This window comes from Capricornis sumatraensis, chromosome 16, assembly GCF_032405125.1.
Source record: "Capricornis sumatraensis isolate serow.1 chromosome 16, serow.2, whole genome shotgun sequence".
NCBI lineage: Eukaryota > Metazoa > Chordata > Mammalia > Artiodactyla > Bovidae > Capricornis > Capricornis sumatraensis.
Window position 1 is genome coordinate 49,875,597 of NC_091084.1, and position 6,494 is coordinate 49,882,090.

The 6,494-nt window shown below is 39.0% G+C and overlaps 1 pseudogene; it reads left to right on the top strand.

Annotated features, from left to right (window-relative positions):
• Positions 1-2,572: 2,572 nt before the first annotated feature.
• On the top strand, positions 2,573-3,520 carry LOC138092858 (olfactory receptor 51I2-like; annotated as a pseudogene).
• The last annotated feature ends 2,974 nt before the right edge of the window (positions 3,521-6,494 follow it).

Consider the following 6,494-nt stretch of genomic DNA (forward strand, 5'->3'; position numbering starts at 1 on the left):
GCCTGAGAGGCAACTCCTGTAAAATGTGGTGTGTGTAACATCTTCTACAGCCTTGCCCTCACTTGGATAAAATATAGCCCAATCCTCTTGGAGCACCGGAGTCCAGTTGGGGCATTCTCCTATCACTGTTCTTCTGTCTTCATTTTTATTTTCTCTTTCTTCTCCCTCTCCAGGTTTAATTTTCCAACCACTGTCTCCCTAAAATCCCTTCTCTGGTCTTACACTTCCTTTCTCTCACCCAACCTGTCCCTTTCCAGTGTTACTTCTCCTATATTTATCCTCTTTTCTCTGCCTCCTCCTCACTCTCTTTCCTCTTGCCCTTCAATCCTTCTTCCTCTATCACCTCTCTCTCCATCTTCTGCCTCCACTTTCTATTTGGCATGAACATTGAGAAAAAAAATATTAAGGAACAGAGAAGAGCACTTGCTGAACTTAAGCAACATCTCTACTTAGGACAGGAAAGAGGTACTAAACCTGGCCCTACTCTGGAGCAGGAGGTTTTTAGTTAAGGTAATTCGAGACTTTCTTAGAGTAGAACGTGTGACATGATAAAGTGGAACTCAGGAGTGGGCTGCTCAAGAAGTGGGTGACCCATGCATGTCCTTAAGACTGTCTCCTCTAAAATCCTCAGTGACAGTTTCTCTATGTGTACTAAAAAGAGGTCATCACACTGTACAGGTTTCCCAGGGCTTATCTGGCTCATTCATCCTCCCTACTTCTTCAAACCCAATGCTGGTATTCAGCATCCCCATTCTTCAGCAGTAATTCCCTGAAAACTTTGTTCTGGACACTTATTGCACTGGTAGAGAATTTCTCTCTGATTTCTAATCTGATTGTTCATTGATGTGATACTGAGCTTCTGAAAGAGAAAAAGCAAAATTTCCCCCAGGGTTCACTTAAAATAATAAAGTAATCAGTGGTGGGTAATTACACTTAACTGTTAGAAATTATCCATGAGAGGCAAAGGGGAACTAGCAAGTTCCAAAACAGATAGGCAGAGTCACTTATCACAGTGTATTAAAGGATTTTGGACATGTCAGAGCAATATTATAAAATATTCCTAAATATAGTTTCTTTCCCAGGTAGTTGAAACTCCCCTGTGTGAGAGCACAAAGGAAAAGATGCAAGATGCATTGATTACCCTTTTAGCACCCCTCTCACAACCTCATTTGGTCCGGTGTCAAGGAAACATTTCTCATCATCTACTCTTGTTGAACTTTGAAAGTCTGTGAGATGAAAAATTATGATCTATTGTGGAAATCAAAGAATGCTGTTTTTAAGTACTCATAGGAAAAATAAGTTAGTGGATAGGATGTTTTTCATGTTATAATTTTTTCTCTCCTAATTTTTCTTAAACTGTTACAATTTATTTTTGCTTGTCTCTACCATAATTTATTATGTGCTAATATGTGATTTTAAAATGCATATTTAAGTTTAATGTAAATATATTCCATGACTTTTGTCAAAGAAAGCATGCTATATAATTTATATTCCATCTAAAAATGTTTTTAAATGATAATAATAGCAGTACTTCTATAATTCTTACTATGGATGGGACATGTTCCAAGTTCAAGTTTTTTTTTTTCTCTCTCTCCTTTTATCTTATATAGCATGTATGTATATGCATAGGGCAACTCTATTTTATCTTTATCTAAAAAATAAAGAAACCGAAGAAGAGAGTTTAAGAAATCTACCTAATGTCATACTGCTATTAAGTGAAAGCATTAGAAATCAAACCTAATGTCATACTGCTATTAAGTGAAAGCAGTAGAAATCAAACCTAATGTCATACTGCTATTAAGTGAAAGCAGTAGAAATCAAACCTAATGTCATACTGCTATTAAGTGAAAGCAGTAGAAATCAAACATTCTGATTCTATATGCTCTACTAGTAAGACTATGATGCCTTTTGAGACATGCTGACTCCCCAGGCTTCCTTCATGTATCCTTCCAGTGTGAAATGTGGGACTCTGGATCACAAAGTCACCTCAGGATGGGAACTGAATTGCTAAGTTACAGCTCTAGTCATGTAACTGCTTCCCAAGAAAACCTGGAGTAATTCCTTTTCCTTCCTTGCACCCTTGGTTCTTCATCTGTCAGGTTGGATATAAGTGTTTACATCTCTTGCTGCTGCTGCTGCTGCTGCTAAGTCGCTTCAGTGGTGTTCGACTCTGTGAGATTCCATAGACGGCAGCCCACCAGGCTCCCCTATCCCTGGGATTGTCCAGGCAAGAACACTTTCTCCAATCCACATTTGAAGGGGAGCTGTGATAATGGTCATAAGGAAGTCAACTAGAAGACTACCAGTAAGACTTAAAGAGCTGGTCAACCACCCTGAGTACTTATTGACTCTTTTCTGAAAGATGTCAAGAAAGACCTCTTTTTCTCAGCTACTAGAGTTTCATGACCTTCTGGTCATCCTCCCAGTGTATTTTAAGAATAAAATCTATGAATAATCATGATTTATGAACCTAAGTGTTTCTTTTCCTCCCTGGGAACAGTATAGTCTTAAACATATGATGTAATTTCTCCAAAAAGTCATACTGGCTAATGACAGTTGTCCCCAGCCTCTCATGGGCAACTTCAAGATCAATGTCTCTGATGCTCCCATCTTTATCTTGATGGGCTTTCCAGGAATGGAGGCCATGGAGCCCTGGCTATCTTTTCCTCTCCTTCTGCTCTATGCCATCGCCATTGTGGGAAACATCCTGATCCTCCTCATTGTTAAGGAGGAGCCAAGTCTGCACCAGCCCATGTACTACTTCTTGTCCCTACTGTCTGTCAACGACTTGGGGGTGTCCTTTTCCACACTGCCGACTGTGCTGGCTACCCTCTGCCTCCGGGCCCGGGTGATTGCCTTTAATGTCTGCTTAGCCCAGATGTTTTTCATCCACCTCTTCTCTTGGACAGAGTCTGGCATCCTTCTGGCCATGAGCTTTGATCGCTATGTGGCCATCTGCAACCCACTGCACTATGCCACTGTGCTCACCAATGCCCGCATTGTGGCCATGGGCCTGTGTACTGTTCTATGAAGCTTTGCCCTCATCTTGGTGTTCCCACTGCTGCTGCACAGATTAACTTTTTGCCACCCCCGGAACATCCTTTCCCATGCCTACTGCCTTCATGTAGATATGATTTAGCTGGCATGCACTGATGTCTCCCTCAATAGCCACTATGGACTGTTCATTGTGCTTTTCACCTTTGGCCTGGACTCTACCCTCATTCTTCTCTCCTATGTACTTATCTTTCGGTCAGTGCTAGCCATTGCCTCCCCAGGGGAGCGCCTCAAGACACTTAACACATGTGTGTCCCATGTCCTAGCTGTGCTCATCTTCTACGTGCCTATGGTGAGTGTGTCCATGGTACATCGCTTTGGTGCTGGCCTGCCCCATGCTGTTCACACCCTGATGTCTCTTATCTACCTCTTTGTGCCTCCCATGCTCAATCCCATCATCTACTCCATTAAGACAAAGGAGATACAGCACAGGCTTTTAAAGATGCTCTTCAGGGTCAGGTCCTGACTGTTTGGTTTACCTAGAAGCCCTGAAGGATTTGATATTGGGGGCAGAATCATTTGGACACCCAAAGAGGAGCGGGTCACTCTGGAGGATGCTAGTGCTGCCCTTTACATGTTATGATCAAACTTGTAGTATATTGGGTCAGTTCTTGCCTGGACCATCTTGGGTTTTATCCAGCAATCAATTATATTAATGTTCTCTAGAGACATAAAAATGGTCTCTTTTTAAGAATAAACTAGAGAATGACAAACACCACTACAAGGTAGGAGATTTTTTCCAGGGAATTCATTTCAGGACACTTGGTATACAGCTGGGACTTCTGGTTATGGGCCTGCACAATTCTGAAAAAGACAGAGGCATAGGTGGAATAATTATGGGCTGTTTATCATATCATTACCAGTATGTAAGTTAAGCTTGGGTGATTGAGTTTCAATGTTGACAGAAACCAGAGACCTTGTTATGGTGCTGTTTGAAAAGTTTTAAAGTACGACAGTTGTGATGCTTAATTTTATGTGTCAGTTTGACTGGGCCTCAAGGCTAGGTATTTGGTTGAACATTATTCCTGGGTGTTTTAGTGAGGGTATTTCTAGATGAGTTTATTATTTGAATTGGTAAACTGAGTAAAGCATACTTCCCTCCCCAGTATGGGTGGGCCTATGCAAACTGCCAAATTCCTAAATACAATAAAAAGCAGAGTATATAAGGAAGGAATCTCTGTCTGAATGTTTTTGAATTGGGACATTAGTCTTCTCCTGCCTTCAGTCTCATATTTGAATTGAAACTTATACCATTAGCTGTTCGGATTCTCAAACCTTCAAATTTGGGCAGGAACTATACCACTGACTTTCCTGGATCTGGACTTCTTGGTCTCTGTAATTGTGAGAGCCAATTCATTATGATAAATTTAAGATATCTAGTTATACACATATTCTATTGGTTCTGTTTATCTGGAGCACCCTAATACAATGTTACAATATTTAAGTAGTCAAAATTAGATTTTAGGATTCCTGGGCATGTTCTTTTCACATGGGAGACCCTGAAATATGTAGGCACTTGACCCTGCCAAAGTCCATTGAAATTAATGACTCTTTGTTTATATCTCTCCTGAAACTTTCTCTTACTCTTTAATGTCTATCTGCTTCCCCTCAAGAAATCTGAGCTCCCTAAAGGAGCAACTGTGTCAAAAACTTTGTCCATCCACACTGGACCACTGTAGAGCCTTCATTAAAATAGTGTCTAATGATGTGACAGCAATATAAAAGAATAAATGAAAAAAATGGATGAATAAACAATAATGAATGAATAGCAGGAGGAAATCAATAGTGAAAAAATTAATAGATGAACATATGAATTATTAATGGATTTCCTTGTCAGAATTTCATATTAGGAAATGTTTCTTCTCCTTCCATGCTCCATACACAGAGAGAAATGCAAATGAAAGTTGACATATTTTCCCCTTATTCTTTGATTCTCCCAGATTTATTGAAATGTAATTGACATATACCTGTTATAAGTTCAAGGTGTAAAATGTGATGATTTGCTGCGCATATGTATTGTGAAATCTTCTCCACAGTAAGGTTACTTAACCCATCCATAGAGGTGACTTATTGAATAAGTGAACTAAACTCAGTCTTAATTTCCTCATCTGTAAAATGGGATCTCTGATTCATCTACCTAACATGTTTGTTTTAAGGAGTACATAAAATGAACTGCTTTAAAATTTTTCTAATAGTACATGTGACTTATTGATTCATTATTTTTATTCAGCAAGAATCAATGTAAAATTCAATATTTGGCATCAAAATATCATGTGCATCAGCCACAGTTTGAAGAGGTGTTTTGTCTAAGATTTTCTTGAATCCCTAGTAGAACTGTTCTATACCTGCTTTCTGCCTCCATTGTACTCGAAATGTACTTTAGTCATATCAGATAGTTTGGGTACTTTGTCTCCTCAACTAAATTGTAAGCAATTTAGTTTTACTTATCTTTGTACCTTTCAGTCTCTAACAGGGCTTGAAACATACCTAACATATACGGTAGTTGAGGAATGAGTTAATAAATGATTATATTTTCATACCAACTATCTCTTTATGCTTCACTGAATTACCATATGGTACAATGTTTTACCCTAAAACTGATCATAATTTCATTAAAGAATAATTTTATATAAAGGTCATATTGTTTATTATCTAAATATTATATGCATCATAATAATCTGAATATAGTGAATAAAAAATAAATTGTACTTGAAATTTTCAAACGTCATAAATGTATCTTATATTTTTATATTGCTCAAACTTTATGTACTATAGAGAGTGTAGCCATAGATTAATAGAGTGCTAATATTGTGTCTCACCTTTAATAGGTGCTTCAGTAAATATTCTTTGAAAGAATGTTGCTGTATAGTGATTTTGGCTCTGTTACAAACATGATTTATGAAGAAGTTGCTGCCATAATAAGTGGATGATATGCTTTCAGTGCCAGTATTTTTCTTGCTTCTTTAAATCCGAGGGACTTGAAAGCAACAATTTGGCTCATTTAGGTACCTGTGAAAAGCTGTTTGGGAACTCCTGGGCTAATATTTTTCACATCACATTCTATAAATTAAGATACTCAGCATCCTTCTCTTGACTTTAGAAACCTGCATTATCTGAAAGAGGAACAACAGATGATTGCTGGTGACAGTCTTTATCTATTTAGCACATTAAGTAGGAAGTTCATGGCTCTGCCTGGATTTATAACTTGCCAACATGGAGAAAAGGCTCAGACTCTGTTCCAGTTTCGCTGGTGTGGACTGTGATTACAGTGATATGCTCCCCATCACAGGGCTCTGCTCAGCCAGGTCATCAGATATATCTGAAGAGAGCTTTGGGCTTCTTCGCTACTGCTGCTTGGTCACTCAGTCACGTCCGACTCTTTGTGACCTCGTGGACTGTAGCCCAGCAGGCTCCTCTGTCCATGAGGATTCTCCAGGCAA